The sequence below is a fragment of the Pinus tabuliformis genome, chromosome X, assembly GCF_031772625.1.
Source record: "Pinus tabuliformis cultivar Carrire ecotype Pingquan chromosome X, CPIR1, whole genome shotgun sequence".
In the NCBI taxonomy this organism is placed as follows: domain Eukaryota; kingdom Viridiplantae; phylum Streptophyta; class Pinopsida; order Pinales; family Pinaceae; genus Pinus; species Pinus tabuliformis.
Genome location: NC_142308.1, coordinates 651,480,903 through 651,505,723, shown reverse-complemented (window position 1 = coordinate 651,505,723; position 24,821 = coordinate 651,480,903).

Genomic DNA, 24,821 nt, shown 5'->3' with positions numbered 1-24,821 from the left:
GGGAGCATAAAGAGAGCATCATTCATTCACTTTAAAAATTTGTACAAAGAAGAGGGAGTGATTGACCCAAACTCTAAATTTCTGGAAGCAGTTCCTTCTAAGATCTCCCCTCTAATGAACCAGCACCTAGAAGCTAAGATCTCTATAAAAGAAATAAAATATGCTCTCTCTGACATGGAGCCTGACAAAGCCCCAGGCCCGGACGGCTTCACTGCAAGATTCCTTCAAGTCTGTTGGCAGATTGTGGAGAAAGATCTCTACAAAATGGTCTTGAAATCTCAAAATTGTCAGAAAATAGGGGCAGCACTAACTCTGCCTTTCTTGCCCTCATACCCAAAGAAAAGGGCGTTAAAGATTTCAATCGGTTCCGCCCTATTTCTCTTTGCAACATTGGCTATAAAATAATCATAAAGGTGATTGCAAATAGGCTTAAAGGCATCCTCCCAGCCACCATTCCAGAAAATCAAGGTGGGTTTGTTCAGGGGAGATAGCTTACTGACAATTTCATTCTAGTGCAAGAGGCGATTCATTCGAGCCAACTTCGCAAAGAGAAAGGTATGGTAATTAAACTAGACTTGGAAAATGCCTTCGATCGGGTCAGACTTAGCTTTCTTTGGGAAGTCTTGCATAAATTTGGCTTTGGCACGGGCTTTATCAATTGGATCCGGGCTTGTGTTGTCAAGTCCTGGATCGCTCCCTTGGTGAATGGGAGAGCAGCTGGCTTTTTCAAAGCTTCTAGAGGGCTTAGGCAAGGTTGCCCCCTATCCGTTTCTGTAAAAATAAAAAATAAAAAAAAAATCCATTTTTGATTTAAAAAAAAAAAAACAAAAAAAAAACCAAAAAAAACTTTTAAATTTTTTCTTAAACTCTATATATTTTATTTAAAAAAAAACATATATATATATATATATATATATGATTTAAAAAAAAATAAACATTTAAATTTTTTTAATAAATAAATGTTTTTTTATTTAAAACAAAAAAATTATGCACATATTTTTTATTTGTTTTCAATAACAAACATTTAACTTTTGTTTTTTTAAATAGGATTTTTTTTTATTTTAAAAGAAAAAAAAATTAAACTTTCATTAATTTAAAAGCATTTTTTTTATTTTTTTAAATAAACTTAAAAAATAAATTAAACAAACTAATTTTAAACTTTAATTAATTTTAAAAAATTTTAAACAAATATTTTTTAATCTAAGAAAAAAAATTGATTCATGCCTGACCGCCTGTGGTGGCGCGGCCGTGGGCGAAGGGGCTGCATGCAGCCTCCTCCGTCTAGGGTCGTGCCACCACGGGAAGATGAGCGACAGCAGGTCGATTCCCGAAATTGACCCGCCGCCGCTCGGCCACCAGTGGTGACGCGAAGCTAGGCGGAGAAGAATGCATGCAGCCCCTCTGTCCACGCCCATGCCACCACGGGCGGTTGGGCGGCGGCCGGGCGATTCTGGGAATCACCCCACTGTCGCCCGACCACCCGTGGTGGCGCGACCGTGGGCGGAGGGGATCGACCCGGAATTGCCCCGCTACTGTCCAGCCGCTCGTGGTGGCACGACCCTGGGCGGAGGAGGCTGCATGCAGCCTCTCCACCCATGGCTGCGCCACCACGGGCAGCTGGGAGAGTCCATTTTTTATATTTTTTAAATAAAAACAATTGTTTAAAAAAAAAGTTTATTTAATAAAAAATGGTTAATAAATTTTTTATTTTGTTTTAAATAAAAAATATTTGTTTTTTTTTTTTGTAAGCTGAGGTAGTGCCTTTCCTTTTCTATTCACATAAAACCAGGTTAAGCCATGTACATCATTTTGGTGGCCTCAACCCGCCCAGATGGGAAACCGAGTCTGTTGGCCACCTCAAATTAATATAAGCCATCCAGTAGCAAAAATGAGTAAGTCTATCAATCCAAGCTAAATAAACTTCGCAACAAAAAATACTAAGCATATGTCTGACAGTCATGAAAACAAACAGGAAAATGGAAAACTAGCTTCAGAAAATCAACATGGTAAACATCTGCAAGAACTAAAATATCATTCTTCCACAAGCTCGGGTGGTGCTGTCGCTTCCCTCTTTGCTGGAATAAGCTGCTTCAGCTGTTGCTGGATTTCATCCAGCTTACTATCCTGCATGATCATTGTGATTTGAAGGTTCTTCATTTCCTTCTTCATATTAGGCATGCCCTGGGCCAATTCCACCATTTCGCCTGCAACTTGCTCCAACGCCTTAGCGAGTAAGCGTTTCAACACCCAATAAACGTGCAAAGCCTGTTTATATAATGTCATCCGTCCCCTGGTGTTACCCGGGTCTGGAATGAGGTTCCCCCATTCTTCCATTTCAGGCTCTGAATCTTCTTCCATTACGTTTTCTTCTAGTTCCTTAATGAGCCTGCGAATATCCTCATCGGTGCCTTCTTTGTACGTCGTTCCACCTCTTAAACAGATGTCCTCATAGTTTTTCGGTTGTGTCTTTGAGGGGCTAGCACTGAGGTTGCTGGGATATTGCGACCGGGCTGGTTAGACCGACCTCTTCCACCACGCCCCCTACCCCGTCCCTGGTGCGCCATTTTCCTCCTTATAACCTCTTGTTTGTCATGGCTGTTGGAGAGGTAAATCCCCTCTACGGATAGAGGCGATCCCTACTAGCCCAGCATGGGTCTAGCAACAATCAATCAATGCTACTATGCAAGCTCCTAATTGCAATTAAAAGATAGGCAAAGAACACCTACTTGGATTCCAACGCTCTTGTTTGATGAAGAGATGCCACACTCGCTCCTTTGCTCTGGCCGGTCACAATCCTCCACTATCCTCGTGGTCGGACACCTGCACACACAAAGAGAAATGCAAACGCAAGCGTGAAATCTAATAAAAGCAATTATACATCAGTCAGAAAGGATGTAATTCACATTTAACCGTTGCATAGACAAATGAGAATGGAACCATAACAGTAGTCATCTATTATTAATCAATAATCAGAGAAAGATACAACCAATGTTCTGACGCTGAGTCCTTCTCAAGAGGGTCCAGCCAGCAAGTCTCATAAGCATTCGCCCAAGAAGTAGATCTCCCAAGTCAAGCAACTCTCTCTCACACAAAACTCTAAGACTTCACAACCTTTCTCTAGCTCTCTAGCAATCCACACTTTATCACACCAACTACCTACTAGCAGCAGCACACAAAAACACTATGAATTCCTTGTTGTCAAAAACTATTCCCAAAAACTAGCTGCTCATGGCAATGATAGAGGTTTATATAAGAGAATGAGTCTCCATGAAGGGTGGAAGGATAAGCTTATCCCCAAGAAAGGTGGCCCATATGACGAACAGACATGCCATAGAAGGGAGGGCGATACTCACAAGGCCAACAACCAGGTCTAGAGTCATCTGGAAGGTTGGCTGTTAAAACAAATTCGCCCAAACAGGATCAGCGCGGATTATAACAGGACTGGCGCGCTGACGTCGCACCTCAATAACTAAGAAGGCCATGTCAGCGTGACTCAATACAAAGGCAAGACGCGCTGGCTCATGAAATTCGATCAGCGCGGAAAACAGGTGTACTTCTGCACTGGCAGCGCATTTGGTCTGTTATGGAGCGCCCATCAGCGCGGTTATTTGGACAAAAGTCGCGCTGATAGAAAAAACTTTGGCAAAGTGGGTTATTTGGCCAGTTTAGAGAGCATGAGCATGATGAATTTGATTTCATGACACAGTAGGGATACTGACAGGATGACAGTGACAAATTGCTGTGTAACAGATGCCCCCTAAAGCATGAAGCCTGAGAGAGTGGGAGGGGTGAAATGCTTTACAAAACTGCCGAACTGGAACACCATCAAGAAGGACCTGCACGTATGTACAACTGATAGCTTGATTACATGTAGTCTAGGCATGGGTGCAACCATCCAAAAGACATATGAAGAAAGGTCTGTGGTATGGACGCAGCCACCCAGCTGAAGAGACCATGACGATAACAAGGTATGGTCGCAGCCATCCTAAAAGACTCAGGTATGGTCGCAGCCATCCATCAATGAGTCATGTAATATCAATCCACAAAAATCACAGCCTGGCTCACAACAGACTAGAACCAGGGTCTTGCGCTCCATCCCAATCCGAACAAAGTACAAGTTCAAGCACGTGAATACATGAGTTGAAGTCGAACATGCATGAACATCGTCTGATTACCAGTCAATGATGAAAATTGTTAACAGACGCGAGAGGGGCCACCAATAATGACAATGGTCCTCAAGGTACTATAGGTACAATCCACGGCATGTGAATCAATGAGCTGGCGTCAAACACCCACGGAATCATTCGATCGGAGGCCAATGATGAAAACCTCGCGTCGAACACGAAGAACTTGCCATTGAGGCATGCAGGCTCTAAGGCACCTGGAAGGGGTCTCTAAGTCACCGTCCTGGATAATGAGCTAAAGTCGACAGGAGGTAACCTTGATCGAAGGTGGGCCATAATGTTTCCCACATCATCGACACGAGACAAAGGAAGATTAGTGTGATGAATCAGAAGTATGTGAGGCGTCAAGGGTAGGTTGTAACTCTGCAGAGGTCAACTTCTCTTGAACATATCGGCGGCACGATAGCGGACTTGGCAGTATTTGACATCAAATGAGCAGGGGTCATGGTGACAAGGCAATGAGCAGATGAGAGGTCAAATAGGATAACCCAAACCCACGGAGGCCAGTGAAAAACAAGATGAGATGGTCCCACCCAGACACGAAGCAGAGGAGTGCCATGTTCAAGAGCGACATACTGCCGACACGACTATGATTACATTTCCATTTTCCCCACCATTTCTGGCAGGTACCCTGATTATTTTTGGATGACAAGCTTGACGGGGGTAGCATATGCTTGAAAAAGTGTCATTTCGATGATACCCGATGTCATTTAAGTTTTAACGAGTCTGACAAAGGAAGAACTCAGCGTCTTTTCCTGTTTAGAGAGTCTGAAAAGAAAGCAGAAAAGAAAACTCCAGGGGGGTCCTTTTTCGTAAAGTTGTGTCTCTCGAGCCCGAAAAAGTATAAAACAATACTCGAAAGAACCGCCCGACCAAAATGATCGAGGAGTACTTTTCGTAAATAGTGACTTCGACCCGAAAAAGTAAAAAAGCGGTCAGAAGCACGTCGTTTTGGAGTCAATCACGAGTTCGAAACGACAAAAACCCGGCAATCTTTTTAGTTTAAATGGTCGAAAAAAGAGCTTTAAAGGCGACCGCCTCTCATTCCTTTTAACGAGTCAAGGGGAAACTCAACAATCTTTTCATCTTTAAATGGTCGGAAAAGAGCTGAAAGCAGACCTCCATTTTTATTCTCTTTAACGAGTCAAAAAGGGAAAAATACTCGGCAATCTTTTCACATTTTACGAGTCAGAAAAGAGCTTAAAGGTGACTCGTCCTAGAGGAACGAGTGGTATAAAAGGTAGCAACTGGTTCCGGAAATGGTGGAACTGCTCAAAACATGTAATGGTCAAGAGGCTGGCTAACAAAACCACTCATAAATGCGGTCCCTCAGGAAAGGTAAAACAACCAAGTGAAAGCATATGATCGGCCAAAGAGATGGTGGCGATGGAATGAAAACAACCAAGGCTCATCTAGCAGAATTTAGCGGATAAAGATAGCAATCACGAGATGTAAATCGGGTATGGGTTCATTTTTACACAAGCTTGAACCATGGAGAACTGTGCTTGGATTTGGTTTCATGTTTACACAAGCTTGAAATGAAAAACTATGCTTGTTATAAGCTCGCATGCCCCCAGCATAATAACGCAAATCGAGGTACATACCCCCCAAGCTTCATTGCATTCAACAAAGTGGATGGAATGAAGGTTCACTCTCGAGATCTAGGAAAGACTCGACTTGTATCTTACGAGATCTTAATCAAAAGACTCGATTTGGAAAGGGGGTTGTTTCATTTTTTAATGAGGTTGACACAGTAAAAGAACTATCCTCATAACCCTTGTTGCGTTTTTTAATGAGGTCGTCACAAGATCAAAACTATCCTCGGACTAAGCCTAGTTTCATGTTTTAAGGATCTTGACACCGGAAAGGAACAATGCTCCAACCAGACCTAATTTCATTTTTTAGGGAGCTTGACATAGGAAAGTGAACTATGCTCCGCCCGAACTTCATCATAATGAACAGGAAGTCGGGGCTTCCAAGAGTGGCGCTCCTGGTGGGAGGTCAATATCTCGGAAGTCAGGACCCAATGCCCCCAGGACACTATGCACGACGGCGACATTGCTGGATATAGGCACGGGGGAGGTGGCCACGTAGTTGATCTGGGGTGAGACAGATGCAACAGGTGGATGAAAACCAGGAGGGAAGGACAATTGTGCCGGAGGGGCTTGTGGACGAACGAACGATAATTGATCGATCGTCACTATTCTTCCATCGTGTGGAAAGCAAACCACACGGAAAAGTGAAGAAACAAGGGCTCCCATGGCATACACATAGTCACGACCAAGGAGAAGACTGAAGTCTAAAGAACCTTGGGTAACCGAGACGTCTATATAGACGGTCTTGCCTCCCAAAGTAATAGGAAACTGTGGAAGGATCCCTAATGGTTGACTTGTTCCTCCGTCAAAGGCGGTGAGATTCGGTGCGACAGGTACAAGCGATGGGGAACCCAAAGCCTGCCAAGTAGTAACGGGCATAAGACTAACCGATGCGCCTTCATCCAACACAGTGCCAGGCAGCGCCATATGGGAGGCATAGGCGGTGACCCAGAAAGGCACATGTGATGGAAGGGGAGGGGTAGTCAAACAACTCCAATCGAAGGAAATGACCGAACTACTTGGTGGGGGAACCATATGGGTGCCCCCTGCTCGGAAGGAACCGAATCGGGATTCTCCGGAGAGGTTGGGACGGGCAAACCATTATCAAGCTCAGGAGAATTCGATGAGACGAGAAGAACATGGGAATTTTTCTCTTCCGAAACAGGGTGGTCGACAGGAGGTGGACTCAAGTCAACACTCTTTCCGACCAATGGTTGGTCTGGAACAGGTTGGACACAGCCAAGTTCGGGAAGAGGGGCCTGGACAAGAGAAAAATGTGAACCAATCTCATTATCGGGAGGCGAATGATCTGCAGTTGCAGAAAGACGTTGATATCCAACGGGGAGTTGGGGTGAAGGAGCTGGGAGACTTTCCAAAACAGTGGAGGCTTTATCCATGAGTGGACAAAGGTGAAGGGGATGATCGCCTTCACAAAGTCTACAGGGAATTCGAATCTTCCCTTTTCCCTTGCCATTCCCAACTGATGAGGTAGCGTCGCCGTGAGACTCAGTGGACGATGAGGGGTGGGCCGGATCACGAGACCATACTTCTAAGATCCTGGGAATGCCAGGACAATCACGAAGAAGATGGTCCTCCTTGCATAATCGACAAGGAAACTTAACCTTCCGTGGAGGAGTGAAAGGGGGCCCGACTTTAGGTGTACTCGAGGGAGTAACAGTCGTACTTGCAGCCTCTCCCTTAGGGGACTTCTTCTTCTTGGTCTTCTTCTTCTTCTTCTTAGCCACCTGGTTACTCGAAACGAGGTCTTCACCAGGCGAAGTAGAAGATGAGGACGTAGAAGTAGGCGTCGAAGGGGAGAGGTCCACCTTAGGATCAACATGATGTTGTTCAGGTGGAGGGACTGATGGACTAACAGCCGACACGGCAGGGACCAAAGAGGTCGAAAACAACCAGACAGGCAACCCAACAGTTAACCCTGGTAGGGACAACGTTGCCATATACGGAGCACCAACATTCCCAAGAGGAGGGAAATGCCCAAGATTCCCGTCAGGAGGGGAGCTTGGGTTGGTGAACCCTGGAAAAGTTGCCATTGAGAAATAAAACGAAACCTACTCAAGCTAACGCACACAAAATCTAACCAGGTAATGTTATCGTGGCCGAATAAATTTTTAAGACACTGGAACTAAACTTGACCTTTTCATGTTTCAAGAGTTGAGAAAAGGACGAAAAGATGACTCCAGTCTCCTTCGAATGTTTAATGAGCACGAAGTGACAAGACGCTCACAGGCACCTTTTCTTTTAAGGAGTCCGAAAAGGATCAAAAGTGACTTCTCTGGAGATTCTAGGCAAAAGGGTTTACCAGGCAATCCGTAAAACTGCTTATACACCTTAGCAATTGTATGAGAGCCAAGGACTTTCCGTACTGCAGTCAATCTTCCCAAATGCTGTGTTCGGTGCGTTACGACTCACAAGGCGGCAGACTCAGTTTCCTATGGATCAAGGATGATAACCTAGTGGAGTCTCCCCTATATACGCGACGGTACGTAGGAGCACAAGTCCGTGCTAGGCCACTATCGAGTCACAAAAGGAGGAATCACCCAACCATAGTGTGAAAAATTAGTGACTAGGTTTAACGACGCCGGAACACGTCTCTAGCCTAGACCTCTAGATATTTGCGTTAAGTTCCAATGCGTTTTTAGATTTATTTAGTTTATTTTATGGTTGATCTTGAATTAAGTTTTGATTTCAGGTCCTACTGTGTGTTCTCTCACAATTACTTAGATGCAAACTACATGCCAAAGAATACCATTTCGTTCGATGAATTCTAGCTATGAGAAGGTTAAGAGTTTTCGATCAAACAAAATGAACGCAAGCAATCAAACAATCTAATGCAGCTAAAGGCAAGGAAACGAAACTTTTCTTTTGAGAATGCAAATCAACGAAATGTTCTTTTCCTTTTCAATTATTGAATACAAAGATACTAGTTTGATTTTTTTTTCAATGGCACAAAGCACCTAAAATGAATTTTGAGGAACAGGAACACCAAGCAAAAAAGGATAAAATCACTTAATGAAAGCACACAAAGTTCCCAAGACACCAAAACAGTTTCTCCAAATCAAAGGAAAAACAAAGGCTTGTACGAGCTATGTGATCTAAGCCCAACAAGGCAAAAAGGAATTCAAGCAAGAAGGAAGCAAGTGTGAACTGATCGATCCAAACAATCGTAATCTATGCTTGGTAGTGAAGAAATCGAATCAACATAAAAAAGTGGTTCAATAATCGACACTAAAAATCAACCAGCAACAAGCAGTGAAAAAGCCTCAAGCAAATCAATAAGAGGGTTGTGGATGAACCTTGAATAGACAAGTAACCCAAGCAAATGGTTTCTCGATGAAACTTCTAAAGGGCTAGGTCACATGGTCAAAAAACACAAGACTCACTCGAATGAAATCAAAGAGAGAGTGCCCCTAACCAAAAGTAATCAAAACAAGCTAATGAGGGACAAGAAACAACAGGGGATAAGAAAGATTGGTGAATTCAGGAGATAAAGTTATAAAAACAACTTTTCAGGAGTCAGCGCAAGTTTTACACTGAGAACCCGAGATGATCAAGGGTCAGCGCAACTTTTACACAGACCACCCGCGCTGTCAGCGCGAATTTTGTCCAAAAAACCGAGATGATCTCAGAAAAACACAGTCGTCGCGGGAATTAAGCTAGAAACCCAAGGTCAGCTCAGGTAGAAAGCTAGCAAGTGGCGCTGACATCGCGACTATACACGTCTTTTCCGCGCTGATCAGATTTTCCAGGATCGTCGTGACTGTTAGGCGTATTTACGCGATGAACAGGATGTTGCAAAAGGGTGAGCGCGATGTCAGCGCGACTGTTAAAATTAAATCCGCGATGGAGCTCAAAAATAGTGACAGGAAAATCAAAACTCCCAAATCAAAACAGCCAATCGTTCAATCAAACAGGGGCATTTCCCAGATCAACCCAGGAAACGCAAAAGACTGATAATTAATCCCCAAAATTTCAAAAGAGACCAACAATCAAACTCAAGACAAAGATGAACAAAAAGGACAAGGGCTGGCTCCCCAGCGGAGTCGCCAAATTGTTGGAGAGGTAAATCCCCTCTACGGATAGAGGCGATCCCTACTAGCCCAGCATGGGTCTAGCAACAATCAATCAATGCTACTATGCAAGCTCCTAATTGCAATTAAAAGATAGGCAAAGAACACCTACTTGGATTCCAACGCTCTTGTTTGATGAAGAGATGCCACACTCGCTCCTTTGCTCTGGCCGGTCACAATCCTCCACTATCCTCGTGGTCGGACACCTGCACACACAAAGAGAAATGCAAACGCAAGCGTGAAATCTAATAAAAGCAATTATACATCAGTCAGAAAGGATGTAATTCACATTTAACCATTGCATAGACAAATGAGAATGGAACCATAACAGTAGTCATCTATTATTAATCAATAATCAGAGAAAGATACAACCAATGTTCTGACGCTGAGTCCTTCTCAAGAGGGTCCAGCCAGCAAGTCTCATAAGCATTCGCCCAAGAAGTAGATCTCCCAAGTCAAGAAACTCTCTCTCACACAAAACTCTAAGACTTCACAACCTTTCTCTAGCTCTCTAGCAATCCACACTTTATCACACCAACTACCTACTAGCAGCAGCACACAAAAACACTATGAATTCCTTGTTGTCAAAAACTATTCCCAAAAACTAGCTGCTCATGGCAATGGTAGAGGTTTATATAAGAGAAGGAGTCTCCATGAAGGGTGGAAGGATAAGCTTATCCCCAAGAAAGGTGGCCCATATGACGAATAGACATGCCATAGAAGGGAGGGCGATACTCACAAGGCCAACAACCAGGTCTGGAGTCATCTGGAAGGTTGGCTGTTAAAAAAAATTCGCCCAAACAGGATCAGCACGGATTATAACAGGACTGGCGCGCTGACGTCGCACCTCAATAACTGAGAAGGCCATGTCAGCGTGACTCAATACAAAGGCAAGACGCGCTGGCTCATGAAATTCGATCAGCGCGGAAAACAGGTGTACTTCCGCGCTGGCAGCGCATTTGGTCTGTTATGGAGCGCCCATCAGCGTGGTTATTTGGACAAAAGTCGCGCTGATAGCAAAAACTTTGGCAAAGTGGGTTATTTGGCCAGTTTAGAGAGCATGAGCATGATGAATTTGATTTCATGACACAGTAGGGATACTGACAGGATGACAGTGACAAATTGCTGTGTAACAATGGCCAATAGAAAAGGTTAGATTCTCTGCAATTGCTTTTGTTCCTGTTTCCTGAGTTCCCTTTTCCCAGATTCTGCCCTCCTCTCTCCAAGTTCTCCCGATGGTCTGGCTGCTTCCAGGCTTTCCTCCCCCTAGCCCAGACAATTGTTTACTCTCTGTAGTCTTCTCTACCTCCCAAATTGTTTCCTTCTCCTCTTCAGGCTGTCCCTGAGTGCAACACTTACAGAAGCCCAATGGGTCTTTACCCTGGTTTCCACGGTTTTTTCCCATGCTCTGCCCTTCCTCTGAATTTTCCTTCATGCCACCTTCCATCTTCTTACTGTGAGTTACAAGGGTATTGCCCCCTCTGGCATACTTCTACCTCTCTTTGCTATTCCTAGCTCACCTCCCTCTTCCATCAGACTACCTAAGATTAAAAAAATTACAAGATTTGGCTTTGCGAAAACATACCTGGACCTTTGCTTTGCCTCAGATGAAACCAATTCGCCCTGCACTCCTGCTATCTTCCTCCTTCACTGCATAATGATCTCCCTTACTCCCTTCACCACCTTTATCAGCCATCTCCCACTTGTCCCGCAGCCCATCATTCTTCCACCGTCGATTTCTGTTGTTTCTTCCCCCATTCCCCTGTCACCTCTATTTCTCGGGATGCTATCCCACCTGCATGCCGCCCCCGCGTCCTGTTTTATAATGGGAATGTTTGGTGGCCGGCCTTGCCTTCCTCTCCTCGTCATGATCCGTTCCCACGTCATATCTCCATCTCTCACCCCAATCGGGGGCCACTTGTATCGATTATCTTGAGTTCATGTCCACATTATTGTCATGGGTAATGATTACTTTGAGGGGCTCCCACCTTTGATCTTCCGTATGCATCGGCCATATACTATCAACCTTGCCCCCTTGTTCATTGCATCCCCAATTAGCAAGGAGGTCTGCTACCTTATTGCCATCCCTTCTGATATGATTGATGATCTTGTAGTCAATTCTTCTTATGAGCATTTCCATGTCCTGAATTAGGCCTGTCATCCTCCAACTCTGCGCTACTTTTTCCCAACCCTTGCCATTATTCAATTTTTTGAGCATCTCTATCACAAGCTTTGAATCACCCTCTATTTCCAGATTATTGTATCCATTGCGGATCGCTATTCTTAATCCTTGGTGAATTGCCATTAGTTCTGCTTCGTTGTTGCTCATAATACCCCCATAATCTGCGTACACCCATCTTGTCCTCCCTTGATGATCCCGGAAGATGCCTCTAAACCCAGCTGGCCCTGGATTTCCTTTAGAGGCTCCATCGAAGTTCAGTTTGATGAAGCCATCTTGAGGGCACCTAAAATTGGCAGGGCTATGGATAAGCATTGCTGGGTCTTTCTGTTTCTAGGGGTGAACCATTCCTTGTTCTAAATTGAGGTATGCCAAGATCTTTCCTTCCTCCGGAGTTGTTTTCCAGTCTTCTTGATTCCAGTTTTCCACTAGGATTGTTTCCCTTATGTGGCTTTGAGTTTTTTCCCAGATCAATTCAGGTGCTATTTCTTTGTCTTGAAATATTCTCCTGTTTCTCTCTTTCCATATCATCCACATGTTTAAGCCCACCGTTAAACTCCAGGCCCTTCTAACCACTGGGCTCAGGAATTGGCCTCGTCCCCATTGCTTAATAGTTTCTTTAATGCTGTGAGGATCTCTGTTTGTCTTCCCAAAAAGCTTGTTGATTTCTTCCCATTGCTGCTGAGTGAAAGGGCATGAGTTTAGGAGATGTTCCTGAGCTTGTTTACATAGATTGCATCTAGAGGGTCCATGGATTCCACGCTTCTGAAGCTAGTCCCATGTCAGGGTGCAACCCTTCCCTACCAGCCATAAAAACATGGTTACCTTTGGCCACCAGTGACTCTGCCATATTTGTTTCCAGATGGGAGCATTTTCGTCTTGCCCTTGTTGCGTGATTAAATGATAGGCTTCTTTGATCGTGAAGGTTCCTATCGTAGATTTACCCCATCTCAATATATCTGGACCTGTTCTAATAATTATTCTCCTAGTCTTCATTTCTCTTGTATATAGCTCTCTTTGTTCCGAATCAATGTTTCTATCCCACACTTCTGGATCCTTCCAAGTTCTCCAGGTTTCCTCCTGTCTTCCTTCATTCCAGTAATCTCTTACATAATTTAGTCCTTCCTCCTTAGCCCTCTGACATGTGTTTCGAAGGCCCTCCATTTCCTTCAGTTTTCCTCTTTGCTACCAAGCTTCATCCTAGAATTTAGTCGAGTTCCCATTCCGAATTTCCCAGAATGCATACTTGGAGATTATGTCTCTGTTTTGACTGGCCAGGTTCCATATTGTAGAACCTCTTGGTGTTTCTTCAATTCTTAGGAGGTCTTCAATAGTGGTGGCCATGTTGTATTTTTGCATCCAGATTCTTTTCCATAGGTCTCCTCCTCCCTTTATCCATCTCCACCACAGCTTCGCTCCCATTACTTGATTCAGGATATAGGGATCTCTTAGCCCTAATCCCCCTTCTGCTTTGTTTTTTGTCAAGCCCTTCCACGATATCAGGGCCCATTTCTTTTGTTGTTGTGGCCCTCCCCAAATGATTTTTTTGAATATCTCCACCATTTTTGAAAAAATATTTGTTTTTAAAATGATTTTGAAATTGTTTTTTTTAATAAACATTTTAAATGTTTTTATTTTTTTTAATAAAAAATACATATATTTTGTTTTAAATTTAAATGTATTTTGTTTTTGTTTTTGTTTTTTTTTTTTTTTAATTTGAAATACATATATATTTTTTACTTTTTAATTGGTTTTTTTGTTTTTTAATTTGAGTATATTTTTGTTTTTTTAGTTTTTTTTTAAATGTTTTTAATCTTAATTTTAGTAGCTTTTTAATTTTTTTTGGTTAATTTTTCTATTTATTTTTAAATCTAGTTTGTTTTTAATTTTCATTTTTTTTTTAGTTTTTTGTTAATGTTTTTTTTAATTTTTCTTTTTTTACTTCTTGTTGTTGTTGTTTTTTTTTTTTTTTTTTGCTTTCCAAATTTTTTTTTTATGGCTTACAAGATAATTGTTTTTTTTACATTTTTAAAAAAATATATTTTTGTTACTATTTATTTGTTTATAATTATAATTATAATTTTTATTTTTTTAATTCTTATATTTTATAGGTTAATTTTATTTTTTTAACAGTTTTATGATTGATTTTTTTGTTAATTTATTTATTTATTTTCATGTTTGATTTTTTTTTGTCTTTTTTTTTAAATATATATTTTAATTTACGTTTTGTTATTTTTTAATTTTTTTTTTTTTGTTTTGTGTTGTGTTTTTTCATTGTTTTAATTTTTTTTAATGTTTTCATTATTCTTTTGAAATTTTAATGTTTTTCAGAGTCATGATAAAAACTTTTATGCCATTATTTCGAAATGTTGAAAATTTTCCCTCGAAAAAAAAAAAGTGTTATTCCAGTGTCAACGCTTTTCGTTTTGAGAGTGTTTTTTGCACAAAATTTATCATTGAAAAAAAAGTGTTATTCGAACATCAACACTTTTCATTTTGAGAGTGTTTTTTGCAAAGTGTTATTCAAACATCAACACTTTTTGTTTTGAGGGTGTTTTTTGGACAATTTTTGCACAAAAAATTGGTTTTCACTGCCATTTTTAAAACATGTTGAAAATTTACCCTAGAAAAAAAAGGTGTTATTCCAACATCAACACTTTTCGTTTTTAGCACTGTTTTTAATGTTTTTATGGGGTTTTTTTTGCCAGAGTTCCCGTTTTGAGTTTATAGTTCCCATTTCAAAGTTTACATTGCTGATTCTAGGAAGATTAAAGAAATATTCAACTGTCGTTTCCTTAGATTCCTTGTCTGATGACTTTATATTTTGCATATGTTTATCACCTACAAGATCCGTAGCCATTTCTATCATTTGGACATTAGCTAGCAAGGCTTCTTCCTCCTCCATATCTTCTAGGACAACAAATTTTTTTTTACCCTCCATCAATTTCATCGGTTGCGCAGATCTGCCCCAAGTTGACCTTCTAGAGGAAAACTTTGTAAAAAAGTCATTCAAATCCAAACCAAAACCCTGTTGTTCTTTCTTACGTGTTGGATGATCTCTAAATAAATGCCCATGATCATGACAATGGCGACACCAAAAAGGAATGTGTTCATAATCTAAATATTTTGTCCATATTTCTCCTTGATATTCGAGGACAATTAGCTCTGACAAAGGCTATGAAATATTCATATAAACACAGAGTCATGCATAAGAAATATTCCTCCCAGTTGTAGTGACTTATGATACTTTGACAAGTTTACCTAATGTGTTCCCAAAACCCTCCAAAATTTATGGAATCCAAAAATCCACTGGGAGAGAATAAAGTCTCACCCAAATAGGTGCTACCAAAAACTCTTCCTTACCTGGATTGAAGCATTCTTCTGAGTGCCACATGTAAAGTATTGCATTATTAAAAAAATAGGGACCACCCTCAAAATCCCTATTTTTATCTTGCAGGTTCGAGAAAATCATCATGAAAAACCATAGTCCTAACCTCAAATACACTTTTCCCTTAGGCCATCATTTTTTTTAAATCCATCGCTCGAGCTCCTTTTATGTAGTTCATCCTCCAACAAACTTGCAAATGAAAGCATGGTCCTTCATACGTCATTGATGAGCTTCCAAAATGTTTGGAGGAATTACAAATTTAGGGTTTCTTGTTGCCTTTGGTATACATTTACCTCACAACCCAACTTGTCATTGTGCTCCTAGAATTGGCATTGTTGGCATTATGACAGAGGTTTGGCGCTATGTCAATAGGTGTTGTCCTTGATGGCAACTCACTCAGATGGAAAGATCTTAGTTCAGGCTCTTAGAATGGAAGAAAAATACATATACGCAGATTTATCTTAACCAGGTCGCATATACACGCGGGTTTACTGATAAAAAGTCGCGTATGCGTATGCACACACTTTCATGCACCAAAAAGCGCGTACATGTTGGAAAGCTTATTTTTGGGTCCATGGTATTTGGACCTATGGTTTTGGTCCTTGGTATTTCGTTTGAAGTATTGAACCCAGGTATTGGGTCCCTAGTATTGGTTCTCAATGGTTTTGGACCATGGTTTGAGTAAGGCCTAAGACTATAAAAGGGGAAGGAGATCATTTGACATGTATATTGACTTAAGTATTGAATATCTTATGAAGAGCAAGAACTAGAATACTGGTCATTGGGTTATGGTGCATAACTAGATCTGAATCAAGGAGGAACCTGAGCACAAGGAGAAGGATAAGTTCTATTAATGGGTCAAGATCTTAAGGCTTGAAGAGAAGTATCTTTGTGTAATTTTGATCTGTTATATTAGGCACGTGACTTGATCTATAAATATGATAATCTGGGTATAACTGATGTCTGAATAAGTGAAAAAGGGTAAATTATATTTTATAGATTTATACGCAGGTTCGGCACAGCAGAGGCGCGTATACACGTTGTTTCAATAACTAAAAACAGCATATACGCTGGTTGGCCTTGATTCAAAAGCGTATGCACGCAGGTTCTACATATTGAAGTAGCGTACATCTCATGAAATATGTTTTAGCTACTTTTGTTTATTGTTGCATTGTTATAGGTTCAGAATTGGTGTTTGGTTACTATCACTGTTTTCTAGTTACAACATTATGAGAAGTGATTGGTTGATTTAGTATTGGTTTGTACAAAGGAGATTGGTTGATGTAGATATACTTGATGGGTGATTGATGTTATTCATGGATCCAGTCTGAAAATTTATGAAACGTGGTCCCTGGAAGAAAAGAGAAGGTTGTAGCCTTCTGTAGGTCAGCACCTACGTACTAGTACCTCAGCTAGTACAAGAGCTAAGGGGGTTGTAGCTCCCTTCTAGGAGAAGCTAGAGAACGAGAGAGGGTTGTAGCCTTCTGCAGGTAGCAGCCTGCGTACTGGTATAAGACTGCACCAGTACAGAGACATTGTAAAAAGAAGTTTCTAATTAAAAGAAGATAGAGACGAATTGCAGCAGGTGGTTTTCACCCACATTGGGTTTCCACCTTACATCTTGGTGTCCATGTGTATTGCTTATGTGTGTTGATTTGTTGTGCTTTACTGCTCCTGTTTACTGTTAATAATGTTCTGATGCACTCATTAAGAACCAACTAACTGAATTATAAGCTTATTGGATATACGCTTGTTGCATCACACACAGTTGCGTATACACGCAGTTTTCCTTCACTAAAGTAGCGTATATGAATCTGAAGATGGAAATGAAAAAGTTTTATTGATTTAATAACACTGATTCACCCCCCCTCTTAGTATTATTTCCAACAATTGGTATCAGACCAGGTCCTTCAGAAGAAGCTTGATCTCTTGAAGGAAGATATGTCATCATGAGAAACTACGAAAAAGAAGCATCAATCAGGCCACCAATTTTTGATGGGAGCAACTTCGTCTATGAGAAGGTAAGAATCACTACCTATCTTCAATCTCTTGGTACAGAAGTTTGGGATATTTTGGAAACAATATACACATTTCCATCAGCAACTCCTACAGATACGGCTAGTAAGAAGCAGTATGAAACAAACGCAAAGGCTGTCAATACTCTATTAGGGAGTCTATCTCAATTAGAATTCGTCAAGGTTATGCAGCTCAAAACTGCAAAAGAAATATGGGACAAGATCATTCTGAGCTATGAAGGAGATGATCAGGTAAAATGAGCAAAACTTCAAACTCTCAGAATTCAATATGAAAATCTCAGAATGCACAATGATGAAAGCATGGCTAACTATTTCCTGCATATAGATGAGATTGTTAATTGTATGAAAAACTTGGGTGAAGAAATAAAATAAGTTGTTTCGGTTGAAAAGGTTTTAAGATCTTTGTCTCCTAAGTTTGATTCAAAAGTTTCTGCCATAGAAGAAAAGCAGAATCTACAGAGCATTACTGGTGGGCTCCAGTATTGTAGCAATAATGCTACAACTCCTGGAACTTCCTTCTTTAATTTTATCAACCCGGTAGTTCGTAACAAACTTGGAAGCGACGGTGCTGTATGCACAAGTACTAGCTCTTGCCGCAGTTGTCACTTGGTCAGCTGGCACAAGTCCGCTAGGGGCTTAAGCCAACTTCTATGAGATCTTAGAAGAAGTTTTTAACTGATGGATGAAAGCTAACTCAAAGGAAGCTAATCTACTTGCGGAAAGAAACTGAAAGCCAAAAAGAAACGCAAACCCTAGCAAACCCTAATTCTACCAGCTAGTCCTACTGATGCAAAGATGGGAATGCAAACTACTGAAAGAGATGCCATTACTTCTATGAAGGTAAGATGCATGTGTCTAGACTACTTCTACCTGAAGAAAACATCTTTTTGTATTTTTGAATAAGTTATTTAGAATTATCATGCATGTGCTTTTAACTGGCTTTTTACTGTGCAGAGGCGGATCACGGAGGAGAAATGCTTGGAAGAGGTTGGGAAGGTTCAGAGAGGGTCTAAGGAGTCCCTAACATCCTTCCAGAGAGTTTCACAAAGTTTGGCTGCCAAGAAACCGCGTTTATGAGTTTCTACAGGAAGTCTGCAGGGGTTCTACAGGATGTTTCAGAATTTCTACAGGATGTTCAGAAGTTCCTACAGGATGTCCTACGATTGGATTTTGGGTGATGGATGAGTGGAAGAGGATGCATGGATGGATGGGGAGGTAGGATAAGGATTTGTAATGACTTAGTGACGGAGAGATGAAGTGATGAGAGGGTGTGGAAAGCTAGCTTGTCTTAAAAGGGTAGAGGAAATGGAAGGCCAAGAAGGTAGGGTGACGTGGGCAGAAGAGTAGTTGTGAGACGAGGGATCTAATTTGGAGATGAGCAGTTGGCCTGGACGAAGCTTAGATGGACGAGAGAGTGATGGAGATGCACTGCACAGTGTAAACTGAACCAAATCATCCACGTCCTGCACATAATCAAAATATTAACTAATCTATCCTAACTGTTAATGAAACCAATGAACAACAACGTTATTTCTAAAGAGAACCATGTATGGTGCTAAAGCAAAGAAACATTCCAAGAGGTCTAAGTGCATGGATAACTTTTACAAATGAAAACATTGCACCAAAGATTGCATGAGTACGCAAACTAGTGTTTTTGTTGGGTAGCACTGTCTGCAATTCCAGCCCCTAGAAAGAGGTGAAAATGAGAGTGCAGGCAACCCTTTTCTGGAACTCTTATCAATTCTTATCTCATTACTCTATTCTAGACATCTGAAGCAACTCTATCTTTTAACAATGACCTACTTAACCACACCACGAAATCTAACTCAACAAACTGCGTTTCAAATGCATGTAAAGAAAATCATAATGCTGAAAGAAAAGATATCAATACAAAGAAGGAGGCCCTAGGCTCTCAGGTTGGGCCCAACCCCGAGAGCTATGGCTCCTCTAGAAACTCAGAGCTAAGATCAAATCTGACTGCTTCTCATTAAAAAAATAATAATCATAAGTCAAGAGGTATGCCAATGATGGCTACAAAAGAGCAAAAACAGAGCTGGCAGCTCGTAGTGCAGAATGTGCAACAGTTTTTCCAAAAGTCCTTTTCGAAGGCTGAAGCCTTATCATTTATACATCACGAGGCCCCAAGCTGGCTCCTAAATCTATGGGACTTGGCTGACCAAACTGGGAGTGAACAGCTGCTTCCACAAAATCTGTTTGGCTGCCTTCTAGATCCGGTTGTGGTGGCTTTTGGAGCTCGGAGTTGGGGGTGAAGATCCCGAGGAAGGCTATTTAATGCCGTGGACAACCCTCCTACGAATCCTCAACCCCATCTTGGCTGTCTCCTAGCCCTTATCTGCTCCGTTTTGCTTCAACATGTGTCAAAAAACCTGAAATGAGCACGTGTTAGCCACTTAGGAATAATGACTACCCTTATTCGTACAAATGACATAAACACACTAAAAAATGATGCATAAGTTATGAAAAATGAAGGATTGAGCAAGGGTGGTTAGGCCAAATGAGCCCAAAATGTTACCAAATTTGGGGCTCATCACAGCTGCACGGAATCCTAACTGCTTATGAAATGAGAAAAGGGGGACCATCAGATAGGAGAGAAGCTACATTCAAAGCCTCAGGAAAAGGAGATTACAAGGAGTTAGGACATATGTTAGAATAAGAGGAAGAACCAAACTTCGTCAAGAACCTTCAACGGGGAACTGGAAGATTCAGAGGTAAGTTGCCTTTCAAATGCTTTGCTTGTGGAAGGGTCGGTCACTATGCTGCCAATAAAGATAAACTTGACAAAGGTAAGGAACCAGTTAGATGGAATAGAAAACAGAATGTAAGTAAGAAGAGTTGTTATACCCATGAAGATAGTGATGAATATGAACAATGTAATGATTATAGACTTTTGATGGCTTTTGAAGATGATGATTTCTTGGATGCTATAGATGAGGAAGGTCTCTATGAAGAAATTTCTAAACTCAAAATTTGTTTAGAGGAAAATAATATGATTATAGATACTCTGACATTCCAACTTGCTGAAAGAGAAAAACACAATGAAAAGTTGGAATCTAAAATTGTGGGACTTAGAAAAGATATTGAGAAATCAAAAACTCTTAATCTTAGATTTGCTAAAGGATCTAAAACTTTAGATGAGATTATCAAAGTGCAGCGTTCTCCTTTAATCAAGACAGGTCTTGGATATACTGAAGAAGCATCTGAAGCACAAAAGCAAGCACAGAAGCCATCCACCTCCAAAATTTATCTTGATACAGCAAGGAGAAGTGAACAACAAAAGCATAATGCAAATCACCAGGTAAATCAGGGACAATTTACTTCAAGAATGAACAAATATTACCAGGTAAATCGGGGGCAATCTACTTCAAGGATGAACAGAAGCTACAACCAACCACAGGTAAATCATTCTCAATTTGCCTCAAGAATGAATGTCAATGGAAACTACAATCATTTGGTCGGTAGGTTTGATAATCACAAGAATTTGTTCAATGCCCAATGTTTCTCGTGTCATAACTTTGGTCACAAAGCTGCTCAATGTGTTGCCTACAAGACCATCATGACTAGAGAAACTCAAAAACAAAGGAGTAGGACCGGGATCATGAAAAGGACCTACAATAGCTTTTCTGCTCTTGAGAATGAAATAGAATGTTCTATTTGTAACAACTTCGGTCATGAAGATTCTGAATGCAGGAGTAGGTTTCGGCAAACAACTCAGAAGGAGCAAGTTTCATTGAGTCCCAAAACATGGAGAAAGAAAGAATCGCAACCAGAAAGATGTGGGATTGCCTTATATGCGGAAGGACAGGAAAACCAGTGGTACATCGACAGTGGATGCTCGAAGCATATGATAGGTGATAAAGAAAAACTTTAGTCATATAGTGCCTTAGAAAAGGAAAGGAAGGTCTCATTTGGAAATGACACCCCTGCTCTCATAAAAGGTAAAGGTTCTGTTCTTTTGAAAGAAAAGGTCAAAGCTAGAAATGTTATGTATGTTGATGGCTTAAAGCATAATCTATTGAGTGCCAGTAAAATGTGTGATCAAGGAAATGAAGTAATATTTCGATCAAATGGATGTATTGTTCATGAGCTTGATATAGGAGAAACAGTGATCAAAGGCATAAGAATTCCAAATAATTTATACATACTCAAGGGAGGACAACAACAATTCTATCTAAGAAAGAATGATGAACACTGGCTATGGCACAGAAGATTGGGGCATCTGAGCTTCTCTCAGATAAGGAAAGCATGTAAATATCAGGTAGTTCGTGATCTCCCTGACATCAGAATTCTAGACAATACGATATGCAAATCATGTCAATTTGGTAAGCAAACCAGAACTAATTTCCCTGAGAAAGAAGGATCAGCTAACATGCCACTTGAACTTGTCCATACTGATGTATGTGGTCCATCTAGGAAAAGGTCACCTCGAGGTGAAGAATACTTTATATTTTTTATTGACGACTTTTCCAGGATGTGTTGGATAGGACTTCTAAAGCATAAAGACAAAGCTTTTGAAAAGTTCAAAGCATTCAAAGCCTTGGTTGAAAATGGATCATATCGCAAAATCAAATGCCTCAGGTTTGATCGAGGAGGGGAATTTACCTCGGATGAATTTTTTGATTTTTGTGAAGAACATGGAATAAGAAGGGAATTCTCTACTGCAAGGACTCCTCAGCAAAATGGAGTAGTGGAAAGGATGAACAGAACGGTTCAAAAAATGGCTCGTGCTATGCTTGATGAGTCTGGAACTCCCACAACCTTCTGGGGTGAAGCTGCATTTATTGTAGTTACTATTCTCAACAAAACAAACGTCCGGGTAAACAGCACTCAAACTCCTCATGACCTCTGGTATGGTAAGACTCCCACGGTAAAATACTTCAAAATTTTTGGAAGCAAATGCTACATCAAAAAGACTGATGAAAACCTTGGCAAGTTTGAACCTAGAGCAGATGAAGGCATTCTCCTTGGTTACTCTCCCCACAGCAAAGCATATAAGTGTTACAATAAAAGACTTGGAAAAATTGTTGAAAGTATTGATGTAGTGGTTGATGAAGAAGGAAACACTCCTAGGCAAGTAAAATCTGAAGATTTCGAAGATGATGAGGACTATCCTTCAACATCAAATCAGACACATGATGAAGAAGAAAACAATGAGGCACCAGAAGAACAGATAAGGATAGAAGAGAAGACTCCATCCATGTACGTTCAGAAGAATCATCCAGCAACTCAAATTTTAGGGCAAAAAGAGGCAGGTGTACAAACAAGAAGAACTATTTCAGAAGCTTCAAGCTATCTAGCATTGCTCTCCTCCACTGAACCACAAAATGTAAGAGAAGCATGCAAAGATGAATGATGGGTCAAGGCCATGAATGAAGAACTTGAGCAAATTGAAAAGAATAACACTTGGGAGTTGGTTCCTAGACCAAAAGATAAGAATGTCATAGGGACAAAATGGATATTCAAAAACAAGCTGAATGAAAATGGAGATGTTATTAGAAACAAGGCTAAACTTGTTTGTAAAGGGTATGCTCAACAAGAAGGCATAGACTTTGAAGAAACTTTTGCACCAGTTGCCAGACTTGAGGCCATAAGAATGTTCCTTGCTCTTTCTAGCTTTCAGAAGTTCAAAGTATTTCCAATGGACGTGAAATATTCCTTTCTGAATGGAGACTTGGATGAAGAAGTGTATATTGAGCAACTAGATGGGTTTATTCTTGGAAATGATCCAAACCTTGTATGCATACTCAAAAAGGCTCTCTATAGGCTTAAACAGGCTCCAAGGGCTTGGTATTATCATTTGGACAAGTACCTTCATCAACAAGGTTTTTCAAAAGGATCAGCAGATAGCAATCTATATATAAAAATTGATAATGATAAATTGCTAATACTTGTTGTGTATGTTGATGATATCATCTTTGGTAGCAATGAAGAAGACATGAGTCAAAACTTTGCCTTGGTGATGCAAAAGGAATTTGAAATGTCCTTGATTGGTGAGCTTACATATTTTCTTGGTTTACAAGTCCAGCAAAACAGAGATGGTATTTTTCTATCACAAACCAAGTATCTCAAGCAGATCTTGAAGAAATATGGGATGGAGGATTCGAAACCAGTATGTACCCCTATGGTAACAGGATGCAACCTCAGCACAAATGATGAATCAGCAGCAGTACATCAACCAACCTATAGATCCATGATTGGTAGTCTGCTCTATCTAACAGGTACCCGACCAGATATTATGCATGTAGTGGGAATAGTTGGAAGGTTTCAGGCAAATCCAAAGGAAACTCATCTTCAGGCAATTAAGAGAATTTTCAAGTATCTTCAAGGAACTCAAAACTTTGGCTTATGGTATCCTAGAGGGACAGATCTCACACTTCACGCACATACAGATGTAGATTGGGCAAGAAGCATGGATGACAAAAAAAGCACTAGTGGTGGTGCATTCTTCATGGGTCCTAGATTAGTATCTTGGTTCAGCAAGAAACAAAGTTCAATTGCATTATCTACAACTGAAGCAGAATATGTAGCTGCTACATCTTGTTGCACATAACTCCTTTGGATGATGCAAACATTGCAAGACATTCAAATCACTCGTACTCCACCTATCTCCATTTTTTTGTGACAATACAAGTGCAATCAGTATTTCAAAGAATCCTGTCATGCATTCAAAGACCAAGCACATACCTATTAAATATCATTTTCTCCGGGAACAAGTGCTTGAACAAAAGGTCAAATTGGAGTATGTTCCCTCTAAGGAACAGGTTGCTGATATACTCACCAAACCACTGCCCAGGGAGACATTTGAATACCTCAGACAGAAGCTGGGAGTAGTTGATGCATCATCTTGTTGCTGAAACTTGTTTGTCTTAGAGATTAATGGTTGTACGTGAGTTTCATATGGAGGATCCACGTACATACGCCAGTTTATGAAGACACAATTGTATATATGTTGGTTTGAAGACATTCTGTGGGCCAGGCTCTGGATGAAAAGAGTCTGATATGGGTCTGACAGAGACCATCTGGCACAGGTTCAGGGGGAGCATATATTCTTCTAATAATGCATTGTTGGCATTATCTTAGAAGATCTTGGTTCAATTTCACAGTTGTTTTGGTTTTAGGTGGAATAGGTGCAGAGGGAGAACATGGTTGCTGGTCTGAATAATGATTGACAGATGCTGCTGATGTTAGTTGTTGATAACTATCATAGTCTTGCTGTAGATATTTCGTCTCTATGTCATGTATTTCTTTTCTTATCAAGGTCATGTAACGGCCTATCTTGGTTTCCCCACTATGCCTGGGATGGATGATGTAATGTTCTTGTTTTATCATATGT